The 17955-nt window shown below is 35.8% G+C and overlaps 1 long non-coding RNA gene across 3 annotated transcripts in view; it reads left to right on the top strand.

Moving 5' to 3' along the window:
• LOC122139283 overlaps nucleotides 1–17626 on the top strand; it is a 54468-nt gene extending 36842 nt beyond the window's left edge. For 2 of the 3 annotated variants that reach the window (XR_006156179.1, XR_006156178.1), the window contains exons 2-3: nucleotides 6185–6261; nucleotides 13870–14697. This is a non-coding gene — a long non-coding RNA (uncharacterized LOC122139283). Of the gene's footprint in view, nucleotides 1–6184; nucleotides 6262–13869; nucleotides 14698–17159 lie in introns of those variants that run through there. The other variant, XR_006156180.1, reaches the window with a different exon arrangement.
• The last annotated feature ends 329 nt before the right edge of the window (nucleotides 17627–17955 follow it).

A 17955-nucleotide genomic window follows, 5' to 3' on the forward strand; every position in this document is an offset into this window, starting at 1 on the left:
TTGTATTCTCATAGCTTCATAAAATTCCAGTTGAACCCTGACCTGATGTCACATGGACTGTTTTAACGATGTTCTTACTGCATTTCTGGGCCTGTTTTAGTTGCATTGCTGTCCATGAAGGGTCAGAAAGCTCTCGGATTTCATCAAAAATGTTAATTTGTGACCCTGGACCAGATTTTTTGCACCTTCAAATTCCAGATTTTCAAATAGTTGTATCTCAGCCAAATATTGTTCTATCCCAACAAACCATACATCAGTGGAAAGCTTATTTATTCAGAAAATGGACCCTTATGACTGCTTTTGTGGTCCAAGGTCACATTTGTGTAATGATAGAATTTTCCCTCATGTTGTGTTCTGGTTATTTAGACTAAAACTTACTGATTATGCTCACACTGTGAAAAACAACTTCCCCCCAAAAAATATTTTTTTGTACTTTTTTACTTCTTTCCCCACCTTGTTACACTTGTTTTCCCAATCAAAAATGGCTTGCCTTTTAAAAATTGCTTGTAAATCTCTCATTATGCTATATTACTGTATCACCAAAACTTGGATTCAGTCTTTTTGTCTACTTGTTTTTGTTAATTAGCACAGGCTATGTATTTCTTTTTGGAACTTGATTTTAGGCATCATTGATCTGAGTTTTCAGTATTTTGGTTGAAAAAGAATTATTTTTTGTTGATTTTTTTGTTGTTGTTTTTTAAAGAGGAGGTGCATAAATTCAGCTCAGTGAGGCCTATATGATCAGTCACAATGAGAGATTTACAAGCAGGTTTTTTTTTTTTGTTACAAATCCCTGCATTTTTCACCCACTCCACTTCAGCTACCTGCCTCCATTTAAGTGGCCACTTTTAGGATCCAATTAGTTATCATTTGATAATGTTTATTTTTGTTACCTAGTCATTTTATGTTATTTACTTTTTTTCTTGTTAATATGTTTTATTGTGTTTGTGAATTGTTGTGTTAGTAAAATGGGTTTTGGGGCCTCAAGGTCAACATGGAACGGCATTTCATGAAATTGCAATATAATGAAGGTAGTGGCAGATCTTTTTTTTTCTCTCCATATTGTGATGAAAAACACTGGAGTTGCTTCTATCTTTAGGTTGTGTTTTGGATAAAAGCAGATCTTAATGCAAGCTTGAGGCTGATTTTGTAAGGAAGAGATGGGGTTTAAGCAGATTTAATGATTGGAGAAATTTGGGATACTATACATCACCAGAGAGAAGTTGTTTCACCAAAAGATTGAGTTATTACATTTTGATTCAAATTTAAGAGGTCAGTTTTAAATTACATGGATTAAAAAATAATTATAATAATTTCCATGTCATTTCAACATTATGCAAGTTTATATTGCTTGCTTTCTCCATCTATAAGCAAATTCTGATAAGTTATAACTGACCAAATTGACTCTTTAACCAATTCTGCGTTGATTTGTTCATCAACTACCTGTACTCCTTTTTCTATTCTTGTGCAAACATAATTCCAGTGTATTTTTCCCAGTAAATGTAATGAATCCCATGCCCTACGACAGTTTGAAGAAGTTCAATCATCCCATAATGCTTGTACCATCTTAAAGAGAGGCATTCAGACTTTTCATTTTTGCCCAGCAATTAGAAAAGTTTCATGCATTTTCCATGCATCCTGTCCTAAGGATGGTCTTTTCTGAATTACGCTGTTTAACAACCGCAAAGCAATGCACTAAACCCCTCAGAACATCTAAGCAACACTCTGATATTTTCTGGCAAATGGAAAAATCCCGTGCACTTTCAAAGGACCATAGATGTTTCTAGGATCCTGTGGATGGGTTGTTTTTTTTTTTTTTTTTTTTTACTTTTTTTATTTTTTAACTTATAAGAGTAATGAACTACAAAGCCATGCAGAACATCATTGCAAGCAACACCTTGACAACCACCCACAACAGTTTTGCATGTTCAAGCAGCCCTAAGAAAATGTAAAAATCGAGTTGTTACACATATTATTTAAGTTAAAGCTTTTGTAAAGCAGCACATGCAGCATAGCCACTGAGATTTTATAGACCTGTTTGGTTTAAATTGTGGCAGAAGCAGTAGGCAGTAAGACAGCGCCGTCATTTACGGCTAGGAAGAGAGAAAAAGAGCACGTGCCGGGGTCTATTTCTCAGCAGGCCCAGGAATCTTTGCCCTCCTGGAATAATGTAATATATGATGTTCTGTAGAGTGCACTGAGTGATCACATTTGGACATAGAAAGATGATAAATGTGTGTTGAAACAAATGTAAAACTGTCTGAAACAGGGTATTGTCAGGGATTCTGGCTGCCGCCGCTTCTGCAATAACTGCCCAGATCCCTCTTTGAGCTGTTCAGATCTATGTAATGCCTTATTATCTGAAAAATATACAGCACGTATTGCCTCAAACTCTGGCAGGTCTTTGTCTCCTGACAAATTTACCTATTCTCCAATTCTGGTGATGCGTTTCAGGAGCGAGCCTCTGTCAATCCCAGTTAAAGACAGCATCCCCATCTTTCGCTGGCGCAAAGCTTTTGATATAGAGCTGGGCCGTAAAGCTTGAAAGAGAAGAAATATATTCAGGTACCCACGCTCGCCTAGAAAAGCCTGTCTGAGAAATGGTGTATTGAAATGCCTAATTAACTGACGTGTCCAGTCAATTCACTTTGCTAAACCTGCAGATCACCTCAGCTGTGGAGCCGTCCCTGGGGCTCGTTTGACATGCACACTTTTTACGGCCCCTAAGAATGATTCTAGCAGACGAGGCTTTGTGCCGGATGGAATCTCCCCACCTCCGATAAGTCCATGTATCTTCTTTTATTGGAGTAGGAAGGGGAATGCCAATGAAATTTTTATTCCGGCTGATTTTCAGACGGACAGTGCGAGCTCCCGCGGGGTGGGCGGAATGCGGCCCAGACGCGAGCGGCGCAGGCAAATGTGATTTCCAGACGGATCGGCAAGGGAGGAATGGGAGGGGATCGGGGGATGTTGGGTTTTCTCTGTTTCTTCTGCCATTGGGAGCTGTTACTCTTGTATTGTGAGGAGTTTTGCTTCACCCGCTGTTTTTGACAAACAAAAGCAACTGACAACTTTTCTACCTTTCTGTTTGTTTATTTATTTTCTTTTATTATTTGTCTACTATTTATATCTGTTTTGTTACTTTTATTTCTTGCAAATTAGAACACATGGACAGAATTGCATGCATTTATTTATTTGTCAAATTCTATTCCATATTTTTGCAACATTTATATATATTTTTTTTTTTTTTTTATGCTTGTTTTCTAATGTTTATATCTCTTTTTATCTCTTTTATCCATTTCTTTTCCACATTTTTGCAGTTTATTTAATGCTTTTGTTTTTTAATATTTTGTCCTTTTTTATCATTTTTTAATTTCTATTCCATATTTTTGCAACATTTATTTATTTGTTTGTTTGTTTTATGCTTAAGTTTTCTACTGTTTATCTCTTTGTATCTATTTTATCCATTTCTATTCCACATTTTCTTTCAATATTTATTTATTTATTTATTTATTTATTTATTTATTCATTTACAAGCTTTCTAATATTTATATCCCTTTTTATCATTTTTTTCTATTCCATATTTTTTGCATCCTTTATTTATTTATTTAGTTAAATAACTTAAGTAATGCTTAGATTTTCTACTATTTTTTCTACTTTTGCTGTACCTGAAAAAAAGATTTACAATTTTGAAATTGTTTTTACTTTTTAAACTTTATATCAGTATGGCATTTATGTTCCATATTTTTCGACATTTTATATTCATTTTAGTTTATGTTTTCTAATATTTATATCCCTTTAAATATTAAAGAAATAGTAAAATAAATCAAAGACACTTTAATTGAGGAACGTCTGAAGTATGAATTGAAAAGAGAAATATAGGAAAAGATGAGTGTTTTGACCCATGTAAGTGTTTCAGGTTAATAAGGATGTTTTTTCCAGTCTTATCTGCTGTATTCTTTTTACTAACTGACAGCTTTCATTTTATATATCTGAGTGCAGATTTGATTATTACTTAAACCTGTCACCTTAAATTATCATTTTAATAGTAACATCAGTATGGCAGGAACATGTCATTAGTCTTAAGAGCAAAGTACGAATCAGGTTTTATTTCTTCCATCTTAAGCAAGGCGACATCACTCCGTTTGCATTCAGACGGTGATTACATGTCTAATGAAAACTATCTCAGTTGAATTTCCAAAGTAAATGCAATTTAAATATCTATTTATCTGTCTTTGAGAGTGGCTTTGAGCTATTAGTTCATGTGAACAGGTCTGGCCTGTTAATTTTCTGCCTCTCCTTGAGCTCAGACGCAGTCGGGGAGGGACAACGTTCCCCCAACGCCACCCTCAAACTCAGCAGTGGAGATGAATAATGCAGTCAGACCAACCCCCGTCACACACACACACACACACGGGTGGCAGGGCCTGGAGCGCCGCGGGTTCAAGTGTATGCACTTGAGGGGCACCGCCAGTATCAGCGCACAATTATCTGGTGAATTTGTACACTTTATTACAGGAGCTCCACTGGGCAAATAGTGTCACAACACAGTGACTGGCCCTTCAAAAGCATATTTAGCTAATAAGTGCAAATTAATTAGACTAGAATGAGCTTAGTAGGGGGAGACTGGCGGGCAGCGAGTGTGTGTGTTTAATACAACACAGTCTGACACCTGAAATGCAATATTAGACTGATTGAGAAACTTTTTTTTTTTTAGAAAAAAAAAGGTACAAAATCTGTCACTGGGGTACTAACATTTAAGGTACTAATATGCAACTTTTAGGGGTAAATAAGGTACAAAAGTGTACCTTCTGAAAAGGCACTGCACCAGATTTTGTAGCTTTCAACTCAACCTTAAAAGTTAAAATATATTTTCATATCCAAACTTAATATGCGGAGACAACTGTAAATAAACCATTTTAGATTGATTTAACCACAATGTGTAAACTGTGGTGCTATAAAAACATTTAAGAAACCCCAAATATCCTACAGATGTTCTCTCTTTTTGCGCATGCAAGTCCATGAACCATCAATGTGAAGATGAATCCTATCTTTACCAAATACTAGCTTATATAATCATAAATACATAATTTTTACTACTTTTTTTTTTTTCTTTTTTGAAGATGCAAGTTTCACTGCTATTTCATTGCAAGTTGTGTTCATTTGTAACCAGTGACAGGAAATGTTTTTGGAAATGATATTTATTTTTGCTATTTCATTTGATGCTAATGGTTCAGAAATGACCTTAAACATGAACAAAACTAAAAAATATTGTCCTCTAAAATTGATTGCAACACAGTCCATGCAATCTTCAACTATAAGTATTATTCAAAAAGATATATTATAGAATATTTACATATTACGTATGTGAGTTCAACATTGGTAAGGAAAGATTTTAGAAATTGTCAATCATTTTATAAAATAATGGCAAAAGCAATATGGTTAAAGACACCAATGTTTAATAAGTAGTTGCGTTTATATAATTAGAATTATATATAATTTATAAACAATTATAAAAAATTTATAAACATTAATATTTGTATTACTTTTTTTATCCTTCTTTTTAATGCTGTAACCCTGCTTTTTAACCGCTAAATGCAATGTTTTATAGTCGGTCATTTTAGTTGCCCCGGGGAATAAAACCTTTTATATTACATACTTTATATATCATGTATTGGATGGATGGATGGATGGATGGATGGATGGATGGATAGATAGATAGATAGATAGATAGATAGATTAGATAGATAGATGATAGAAATAGATAGATAGATAGATAGATAGATAGAAGATAGATAGATAGATGGATAGATAGATTGATGGATAGATAGATAGATAGTAGATAGATAGATAGATAGATAGATAGATAGATAGATAGATAGATAGATAGATAGATAGATAGATAGATAGATAGATAGATAGATGTTAATGTAGACGACTTGGTATATTAATGCGGAATTCAGCTGGATATGCTCTATTTTACAGTGGCTTCTGGTGGCTCATCTAATCAAAATTTAGAGATTTTTTACTTTTAGAATCTGCATTTGAGTTCTATTATTGTTGCATTGAACTTTAGAGCAAAACCTACTGGTTTCACATTATGTTCAAAACTCTTTGTCAAATGCCAGGCTTTGACATTTGGTATTTGCATTAAATATGCGTTGTGGTTTTTCTGCACCCACAGGGTCCCGGGGTCTCTTCCTGATTGGTCTGGACTTTACGGCTGCTGGGACTTTTGCTTAAAACTCTTAACAAACAGAGGTAAAGATGTGATGGGGACGCTTGGGGCTTCCAGGCGCCCTCCTGCCTCACCTTCATGCTTTATCATGTGAAAGTCTGCTAACCTCATCAGACAAACACACAAGCACACACACACGCACACCACCCATCCCGTCTCGCTCACAGGCAGCACAGTCTTAAATCAAAGTGCGGCCGCATGGCTGATGGCTGTTTGACACCACTGAGCTCTTGTCACTACTGAGCCAAAGTTGCTGGTCTGGTGTGTTTTTTTTATTCGTGTATAGTGTATTATTATTTAATCTGTGCACGGGGTGCGGATCTCACCACCGGGACGTGCATACTAAACACGGCCTCAACAATTACACACTCAATGGCACGATTCATCACAAATACACTTTACAAACATTCAATTTGCTACTTATGTTTCCAAAACTGCTATAAACTTTTTTTTTTTTTCTGCCAGTCTAAGATATGATTAGCTGACTTACAAAATGTCATGAAAATTACAGTAGGTGAATCAGAAATTGAAACGATAAAGCTGTTTTGTATCAAGGTTATTTTAGTTAACTGAAACTGAAATTAATACTAAAAACATGTTCTTACTTCAAATAAAATAAATGTTATATAAACTGAAATGATACCTAAGTTAAGTGTATAATAATATATCTTTTTTTTTAGCAGTTGCCCAGGCAGCATTTCTTATTTTAATTTAATGTGCCACTGTGAATACTAATTTTAACTTTTAACTACATTTTAAATTTTTTATTTATTTATTTATTTATTTATTTATTTATTTATTTATTTATCTTTCTTTCTTTCTTTTTGCTTTAGCTGTACAGTATCACAGAGATGTGAGTTGCTCTTTGAAGGCAGTTTACGTAGAAAGAACCATATGTGATATTGCATGACCTGCAGACCCAAGTTCAGAAAACACCTCTCGTATCAAACAAGCAAACCATACCCAGATCTGCACCAGAAGTTTTAGTGACAGTGTGGAGTTTAGTGCCAGTGCACGTAGAAAGGTGCCGGTACCGTGTAGCGATAAAGCAAGATCCACTTTCTTACAATTATTCAATGCATCTGGAACGAGTTCCGATTAATGGTCTGGCTCTGGAATGTCATTTAATCAACATTTGTGACCTTGACTCTTGTTGCAGTGGCTATGTGAGGGATGCAGAAGGCCTTAGTCTTCTGCGTGATTCTGTCTCCACTGAAAGATGTATCAAGCTAAGGCTGTTTCACATGCATACAGTTTTGCTCCTTTAAAAGAAATGTGGGACAATATAATGTCATTGTCTTGTCAAAGCATGAATTATTCAGCCCCTTCTCCACCACAAAGCTTTCATTTTCCAGCCTTCGCTCTTAAAAACCCCAGAATCGCTTTGCCGTTTCTTCTCCTTTATTCATGACAAACTTGCATTGAAACTTTAAATTAATTATGAAAACAAAAAAATATATTTAGTTCCTTTCTGAGAATCCCCTGTAATGTAACAATGCCCTCAGTGCGCCGTTCTGTCACAAAATCAAAATGAAAGACAAATGGAAAGACTGAAGGCAGAGCGTGGAGAGTTCCTCTCCAAAACTTAACCTCATCATCTCAAGAACAAAGGTGACGGAACATCAAAACAAGGACGGGACACGTCACTGATGTATTTTTCCACTTGATGAGCGAGTAAGAAAAGTCGTCTTCTGACTATCAAACATATAGATAGATAGATAGATAGATAGATAGATAGATAGATAGATAGATAGATAGATAGATAGATAGATAGATGATGATAGAAGATAGATAGATTAGATAGATAGTATAGATGAATTATGTATAGTTTATTTAGATAGATATTTATTTATTATTATTATTTTGCGTGGGTAGTGCGATCGGACGTCAGCGGGGAGGAGGGGTGCATTTTGCTTTTTTAGTTTGAGGCTTTGCTGCTCAGATGTTTCCTGCATCTCAAAGCCGACTTCAGCTCAAATCCCACGTGGTCCGAGGAAAACAATCAAAGTGATGAGCAAAATCCGAGCATCCAGTGTGACGCTGTGAAACTCGGTGCTTTGATGGAGGCAAATGACAGATATTCCCCAAACATTGTGTGATTTCTGTAGCACCTGTGATTCTGATGTAGTCTAGCATGACTAGCGCCAAGCGCCAAGCTTCCCTGAGATGATTGCTTAGATTACATCTTTAAAAAAGTTATGTTACATTGTTAGTTTTTAGGCAGAGTATCATGGTACTTTTTCCTAGCACCAAGAAATGAGCTTTCGCTGTTGTCGGTTTGACTGAATCCTCTCTTGTTGATGTTATTCAGCAAATGCGTGTGATCAAGTAAACTTAATTTTAGTGCAAATGTCTTGTCAGCTTTACTCGACAAGTGTTCGTTCAGGAAAGATTGCTGAGTGAAAAATACAAACTGATAAATGCAATGCAATTTATTATCATTACATTGAATTGTTAAAAACAATTTATTATTTATTTTTTATTTGAATTCATGTAAATGCAGGAAACCAGAAACTCTGTGAACTCTGACCTGCCGGGTTTTTGTTTTGTTTTTTTGGGCAAATCATGACTCAAGAAAATAAAATTGTAAAACAACAACAACAAACAATTTTTATATAAATTATTTTCTCACAATAAGTATTGAAGTGTTTTTTTATTCACTCTTTGTTTAGATGCTAATAGTTTTAAATTGATTGATTGTAATTTTTTTATTTATAATTTTTTTTGATTTTTTTTTTTATAATATATATTAAATTGTTTTTAATAAATTTAATATTATTTATATTATTTTATTATAGTTTTTTTTGTTGTTGTTGTTGTAAAGCTAATAAAACTTTAAAATGTGTTGGATTTCCATAGTTTAAGATTAAATGTTTGGGTTTGGGATGTGTGTGTATTGTTCAAAATCTATTAAGAATTAATAAATATTAGTAATTAAAAATAAGCAATTTCCAAGACATTTTCCATGTGCTATGCAGTTGGTACAGTAGATGGATGATATGATGATGTGGGTTGTTGCTAGGGTGTTGCTATGCAGTTGCAAGGTCAATGCTACAGTGCATATATGCAGTTGCAAGGTGGAAGCTAGAATGTTTTGGGTAGGTGGTTGCTAGGTTGGTGCTATCTACTGTAGTTGTTAGGTGGATTATTAAAAGTTAATTAAAGTAATCCATTAAAATTAAGTAATTTCTGAGACATTTTCAGTGTGACCTTATATAACTTTAAAATAAGTTAAAATAAATAAAAAATAAAACACTGGAACATAAGTGTCAGAAGTTGAAGAAAAAGACACTGGATTTTGATTGCAATATATATATATATATTTTTATAGCTGGATGTTAGGATTATATGTGGTTGTTGCTAAGGTATGCTATGTAGTTGCAAGGTCAGTGCTACAGCGTATATATGCACCCTAATATATATATATATGTTGCCTTTGCTGGTCATTTGCTGTATTCTTATTGAGTATTCCCTCCACTTTCACATGTTTTCCATCCCAGACAACCTATCTCTCCTGCACAAGTCAGCTTCAAATAATTAGCCTACAGTAATGCAAAGTCCTGTTCTTGAGCAAGGAGCAACTTGAAAGCAGCAAACATGAATCATGTATAGCATCATTTTAAACTGCTTTGTAGACAAACACACTTGCAAAGTCAGCTTCTGAGAAGAATGCAAATCCCCCTTCTGCTGCCCTAAGCTCGCTTTTAATGTGCTAAAAGCAATGAGGACCGGCCTTCTTAAACGGCTCTTTAAATGTGTCGTTACTTGTCATGCCAGGCCGCTCGTTAAAGCTGAGGTATTTTCTGTTTGTGTGCCTTTTTTTAGCCCTTCTTTTGTCATCCTGAAAAATAAATGACGCAGAGAATGATGGAGAATGTTTAAAGATTGAGGCCACTCAAGCAACAATTAAATGTGACTCTGGGGGAAATTATCTACAGAAATGGGCCATGGGCATGGTGTGTGGTCAAATGGCTGTTCCTTGTTCTCGTTCCGTGTTCTTCTTGTGTACCACTTTGTCACACAAAAACTTTCTGTTAAATAAAAGGAAAAAGCATCCCACCTGACCACCTTTTCAAGCCCTGCTAAATGAAATCCACAGATTTCATCACAACACCTTGATACACATATGAAGTACCAACATAGTGAACTGCATCTTAGATTTTCTGAAGAAATGATGAGTGGTATTTGTCGGGTTGTTGCTTGGGTATCGCTATGCTATCGCTATGCATCCTATGCTAGGATGATGTGGGTTGTTGATAGAGTGTCGCTAACATTGCAAGGTGAATGCTACATTGTATATATGCAGTTGCAAGTGAGAAGCTAGAATGTTTTGAGTAGATGGTTGCTAGGGTGTTGTTATGCAGTTGCTAGGTGGCTGCTAGGATGATGACGGTGGTTGCTAAGGTGTTGCTATGCAGTTGGTAGATGGATGCTAGGATGATGTGAGTTGTTGTTAGGGTGTTGTTATGCAGTTGTAAAGTGGAAGATAAAATGTTTTAGGTGGGTGGCTGTTAGGGTGTTGCTATGCAGTTTATAGATGGATGTTAGGATTATGTGGGTTGTTGCTAGGGTGTTGCTATGTAGTTGCAAGGTCAGTGCTACAGTGTATATATGCAGTTGCAAGGTGGAAGCTAGAATGTTTCGGGTGGGTGGTTGCTAGGTTGCTGCTATCTAGTTGTTAGGTGGATGCTAGAATTTTGTGGGTTGTTGCTTGGGTGTTGCTATGCATTTTCGAAGTAGATGCTAAGATTTTGTGGGTGGTTGTTAGGGTGTTGCTATGCAGTTGCTAGGTGGCTGCTAGGATGATGAGGGTGGTTTCCAAAGTGTTGCTGTGCAATTGGTAGATGGATGCTAGGATGATGTGAGTTGTTGTTAGGGTGTTGCTATGCAGTTGTAAGGTGGAAGCTAGAATGTTTTGGATGGTTGGTTGCTAGGGTGTTGCTATCTAGTTGCTAGGTGGATGCTAGAATTTTGTGGGTGGTTGCTAAGGTGTTGCTATGCAGTTGGTAGACAGATGCTAGGATGATGTGAGTTGTTTATTGTGTTGTTTTGCAGTTGTAAGGTGGAAGCTAGAATGTTTGGGGGTTGCTAGGGTGTTGCTGTGTAGTTGCTAGGTGGATGCTATGATTTTGTGTGTGGTTATTTGCTTGTTGCTATGCATTTTCAAATTATATACTAAGATGTTTTGGGTGGTCGTTAGGGTGTTGCTATGCAGTTGCAAGGTGGCTGCTAGAATGGTGAGGGTGTTTGGTAAGGTGTTGCTATGCAGTTGTTAAGAGGGCACTAGGATTTTGTGGATGGTTGTTTAGGTAGATGGATGCTAGGATGATGATGTAGTAAGTTGTTGTTAGGATGTTGCTATGCAGTTGTAAGTCGGAAGCTAGAATGTTTTGGGTGGGTGGTTGCTAGGGTGTTGTTATGTAGTTGTTAGGTGGATGCTGGAATTTTGCAGCTGCAGTTGTTTGGGTGTTGCTATGCATTTTTTAAGTATATACTAAGATGTGGGTGGTTGTTAGGGTGTTGCTATGCAGTTCCAAGGTGGCTGCTAGAATGATGAGGATGGTTCTAAGGTGTTGCTATGCAGTTGCAAGGTGGCTGCTAGGATGATGACGGTGGTTGCTAAGGTGTTGCTATGCAGTTGCTAGATGAATGCTAGGGTGGTGTGGGTTGTTGCTAAATTGTTGCTATGCAATTGCTAGGTGGATGCTAAGGTTTTGCTATCCAGTTTAAAGGATGTAGGCAATGATTTTGTGGGTGGTTGCTTAGATGTCGCTAGGCATTTTCAAGGCGGATGCTAAGATGTTGTGGGTGGTTGCTAGGGTATGTATTTGTAATTAACTATGTATTTGTAAGGTAAATGCTGCAGTGTTGTTCATGGTTGCTAGGGTGTTGTGTTGTGTATGTATGTATGTGTGCATAGATACATTTATATACCGAACAGAAGTGCAATACTTAGTGTTGGGGTTTATACAAATTGCCAACCATGACTTTAAGTAATAGTGATGCTCGCCTTAGCATCACCTCTAATTAAAATTGCAGTAAAAAATGAAGTTTAATAACAGGCTGATGCACAAAACAATATTACTCAGGATGTGCCATTTAATTACACTAAGGCTACTAATGTACAACATTGCTGATTTGGTTATATCTTTAATGGGCAGTCGCAGCTTTGGATGTCCAGGGTGCAATGGTTGCTTTGGGAGTTTTGAAAGTGGGCTAAGACTGTTTAACATGTGAAGGACATTTTAATTACTATTTTTGTTTTTGGCTCACACAAAAATGTTATTTGGGCACAATATCTCTAGCTTTACAGTATATCACCCTAATAGCCGCTGTTAAATACACAGGAGTATTATATTGTCAAGGTTGTATTTGGTACTGTAACACATAACAAAACTGTTTTAGCAATTAAAAGTCAGAAGCTAAATTAACTTCCCTTTTTTCCGGAATATCAATAACTGTGTGTGTGCAAGAGTTTGTGCCGATTAGAGTGAGGGCTGTTTTTATAATTGCTTTTCTCCCCGTGGCAGCGAGGGCCCAGAGGGTCAGATCTGAAGAACCGGAGCGGGTTCTCCAGGGGAACCGCACGGGACCTGCAGACGCAGATTAATTGCGTGAGGTTCTGGGGCTTTAATTTGCAGGAGAGGAAATGACTGTGTAACCTAATTAAACACTGACTTGTTTCAAATATCTGTCCAGCTGCAACCCGAACGCAGCGTCGCACAATGTCGCTGCCTGTAATTGCCTTGTATGCCGTCGGAAAGCGAAAGGGTGGGATTCAGAGGGGCAATGGGGTGCGAATGGCATGGGGAAGGGGGTCGAGCCTGATTTCCTCAAGTGATCAATTTGAGGGAAAACTCTGTTGCTCTTAACAGCAACATCTTTAGCGCAGACGGCAACCCATCACTAATTACGATCTGCATTTATAAATGTACGATCATTGTGCACAGCTGGAAATCTTTTATAGGAACATCCTGGTCTGGGATTATGGGATGCAGAGAATAAAAATATCTGTAGTGGTGCATCCTGGGATACCTGTAATCATGATCAGGTCAAATAATGTCCAACCTCAAATATTAATATGAAAGTTCAATCTTAATGAACATTCTTTTTCTAATTGCAAAAAAAAAAAAAAAAAAATCAAAATTGTAAGATATAAATTAAGAATTGCAAGATAATAATTACCTTTTTACCGTAGCTTTTTATTTTTAATTACTTAATTTTATTTTTTTTTTTTCCATGGCAGAAACACGCTTGCTGTTGTGACTTTTTATCTTAATTGCAATTGTGAGTTTATATTTCACAATTCTCAGAATTCAGAAATGTGAGATATAAACTCACAATTGTGAGGTGGGAAAAAAAAGTTTTTTTTTTTTTTTTTTTTATTCCATGGTGGAAACAAGCTTCCATAGAAACCTTATTTGTGTTTATGTTCTGATTCAAAAACATTTCAGTCTAAAAAATATTTTTTGGTCATAATTTATTAGTTTAATTGCTTGACTATCAAAAGGAATGGCATTTACAATGTTAAATGATTTTTATTTTGAAGTGAATTATAGCTTTAATAGTGGCAGTCATCATAGTGAGTGTCCGACTGTGTCTGATTATCCTCTCTGTATGTGTGATTCCAGCGTTAGCTGCCTGGCTCAGGGCTGGCCCCCAGCTGGACGCTCTAGACTGGTCCTCGGGGACACAGAAGGACTCTGTTCGAATCCGTATCGATCCGTGATGCTGATGAAAGAACCCACTGGTCACCTTGAGCCCTGTGTATCCCGCGGCAACACTGCAGCCCACCCGTGTCACTTTAGTCAGACCATGAGGCTCCGGGGCACGAGAGGTGTGTGTGTGTGTGTGTGTGTGTGTGTGTAAGAGTGAGAGAGAGAGGCAGAGGTGAGGTGGTCTGTGAGGAATAATGATACATTGCATTTCATAAAAAAAAAAAAAAAAAAACTTGTGAATATATACATTGGATCTAAATTTGTGTTGTTGTTGTTTTTATTATTATAATGTTTAAAGCCTGTATAACATCTGCAACTGAATCAATTCACTTTATGAATTAACTAGTTAGTGAACTGATGTGGTCACACTTGAGTTTGGGGACCAATTCTCACTTTTACCTAACTATTAGCTATTACGTTTGCCTCAATAAACTCCTAATCTCCTTATATTATTAATAGCAAGGTAGTTTAAGATTAAGGGATGTAGAAAATGGTCATGCAGAATAGGGCATTAATATGTGCTTTATAAGTACTAATAAACAGCCAATATGCTGCATGCTAATAAACAACTAGTTAATAGTGAGAATTGGTCTTATACTAAAGTGTTATTCATTGAATGGTTCAGATTCCAAAGAATGATTGTCATATGCACCATGGTCAGCATGAAACTTATACCTGAGAAATGATGAAATTGAATTAATGAAAATAAAAAAATAAAAATTCAAAAAGTTATAATTTGCACTTAAATTTGTCTTATCATGTTTAAAATTTCTATGTAACTTTTTTTTTTTTTCTCACTTCTCCCACTGGCGTTAGAGTTCATATAGTTCATATTTAGGTTATATAGTTGACAATAAATAAGGAAAGAATTTTCATTTATTTTTAGTGTGCTAATCCCTAAAATATAACAAGAAAAATGACAGTGATCACTTATTTGATTTTATTGTTATTATTTACAGTGCATATAAAATATCTTAAAAAGTTTCAATGAGACATTTGCATGAGAATGCAATGCCTTAGCATAAAACTTATACTCAAGGAAGATGATACTGGATTTAAAAAAAAGAAAAAAGGAAAAGTTTGCAAAGTTATGATAAACTACAAGTAATATAAGTTCCACTTTGCATCTGTTTGTGCTGTTGAGAAACAAAAACAAAATGGGTAAAAACCTCTGAGAAGCAGAGTAGATCAGAACACCATCAGATCAGTTTTCCCAATGCCACATCTCCAGAAAGATTCCTGATCACATGCACCAAGCCGCTCTACAGGGAATATAATTACTTTTTTCCACCAGTGACGAGTGATTTCCCAGGTTTAAACAGAGGTGCTGCGAGAAACGTGGACGATTGATCAGCGGTGATGCCTCCCATTTGAAGATCACATGCAAGACAAAGGAAAGCTAAGTAGGACGGCGTTGGACGCTCCCAAAACACAAGGCGGGTTAAGGAAAAAAAAGAGTATAAATGAAAAGGAACAGAGGGAGAAGGCTTGGGAATTAAGTAAAATATAATTAATGACAGCCGTCTGAAACTTAACTGTATCAGAAATGTGTTTTAAATCGTGCAAAGTACATCAGGAGCGTGGTTGGTGGGGTAGTCATATGGCTCTGGGCGAGTGAAGAATTAACTACCAGCGCTTGAGTACAGCTGGAATATCTGCCTCCTCCCCAAACGTCGTCCCAACTCTGGGAGTTTGTTGTTTGCGGCCTTGTGGGAGCGCGGTGGAGAGGAAAATACTTCATGTGCTTCCGGCTGCTATAGTCGTGCCTTAAAAGAGGAAGAGATGGAGAGATTGATCTGAGGAGCGTAACATGGGACTCCGGTAAAGGAGTCAACGGCGAGCTATTGGACAGCTGCGAGATCTCCTCTGAGATCACACACCATATTGAGGTGGAATAAACTCCCGTCTTTGTGCTTTGTCACTATCAGGACCTTGTCCCGCAACCTTGAACACATATTCCCTTGGTTAAGTCACCTGGGAAAAATTACAGAGGAAAAGGTTTGTTCTCTATTCCTCTTTTTGTTGGAGCCGAGGTTTAATCTACTTCCTGATACTGGAGACTCATTTTTTAATATCTCCCCGGAGCACCGGCGGGTTAAAGGCTTCCCAAAATACACCACATGACCAGCAGATAAAAAAAAAAAAATAATAATAATAATAATAATAAAAATATATATAGAGAGATTTGAGCCTTCCAGATAACTTTTATGTGGTTTAGATTTGATTTATTGGTCTGAAATGGTTCTTAAAATTGCCATGATAAATTTAGAAGTGTCATACACGTTCTTTATATTAATATTAGATTCACAATGAATATAGGAATGGTCATTTTTTTGTGAAAATAGTTGGCATCAATCTAGTAGGATATTAGGAGTGATAACTAGATTTGCATTTTCAAAGGAAATTCAAAAATTCAGCAAAAATAGTGCGTTAGGTAAGTTTATGACTGAAAACTAACCATTGCATCAGTATCATAACCAAAAAAAAAAAAAAACTGCTTTAATTAATTAGACAACAAAACGAAACTTTTAAAAACATTTTTAATCTACAATGATTTAATTTATTCATTTAAATTTTCTTTTTACACTTTCTGAAGATACTCCTATTCAACACCACAATGACAAGTTTTCTTTTATTTATATTTTTTATATATCATATATAATATTACATTTTATTTTACTATTATTATAGTACTTTTTTAATAATTATAATAATTTGTAAGAATTAACAAAACATTGTGTATTTTATATTTTAGTATGATCTTTTATTATAGTATAATATGTACAGATATAATTATGTATGTATATTAGAAATAGTATTAAATTATATATTTAATTAGATTAACACCATAAAAATAGTACAGACTACAGACTATAAAGTATATATATATATATATATATATATATATATATCATAGTACCAGTAAGTACAATGAATTAATAATATAATCAAATATAAAATTATCATTTTTGCCAAATGTAAAGCAAACATTTTCTGTGTAGTTTTCAAAATACTATTAGTTAAGAGTACTATTTTTCATTTTTTACAGTATTAAATTATATATAGTATTATATTTTATTATAGTATTAATACAATTTTTATTGTAGAATTATACTATTAATTTGTATTTATTAACACTTTAATAGTAACAGTATAGTATCAGTAAGTAGGCTACAATAAATTTGTGTGTGTTTTTTTTTTAGGACAAAGCAGATGCATTGTCAGAAGAGGCACAAAATGCAACAAATCCCCCCTCACTGCTAACCGTGATCTTCCTGACACTCTGAGACAGGCGGCCCAGCTGGGACTCTACCCAGGATCGCGTCTCTTTCATGGGCAAACGCTGTTTCACCTGCTCCCCCTCCCATCACAAATCCCACAATCCTCCCCCCGTCTCCCCAGCCCCTCCAACCGTCCCAGCTGAGCTTTGCTAATCAGTATGGCGACGAGAGACAAGACTTGGTTAATTCGGCCAATTAGGCCCGAGCGTTGTTTGTGGCCAGCGACATTTTGTATTCGTGAAAATGTGTGGAGTGCAAAACGTGCCCTGGAGCAACGAGATGATAGTGCCGTGGCTACAGCCACATGTCAACAAAACACATACGGGCTGAAGGGGCGATCCTGCTTTATGGAGTGTGTGTGTGTGTGTGTGTGTGTGAGAGAGAGAGAGACAGAGACAGAGAGTACACTTGAATACATGCATGTGCTTTCAGAGTGGATTGTGATTTTTACAATATAAACTATCTGTAAAAATTTCAGAGTGGATTGTGATTTTTACAATATAAACTAATCTATATATAATTTGCAATAAACTATCTGTAAAAAGTTTGGAATAATTTGTTTTATATGTATGTTTGTTAGATTTATTATATTTTGCTTTGCAAAGACATAATATTGAAATATTGAAATAGTGAAATATTATCATTTAATAGAACAAATTTCTATTTAAATATATTTTAAAGTGTAATTTATTCCTGTGATCAAAGCTGAATTTGCAGC

This window comes from Cyprinus carpio, chromosome B12 (assembly GCF_018340385.1).
Source record: "Cyprinus carpio isolate SPL01 chromosome B12, ASM1834038v1, whole genome shotgun sequence".
NCBI classification, from domain to species: domain Eukaryota; kingdom Metazoa; phylum Chordata; class Actinopteri; order Cypriniformes; family Cyprinidae; genus Cyprinus; species Cyprinus carpio.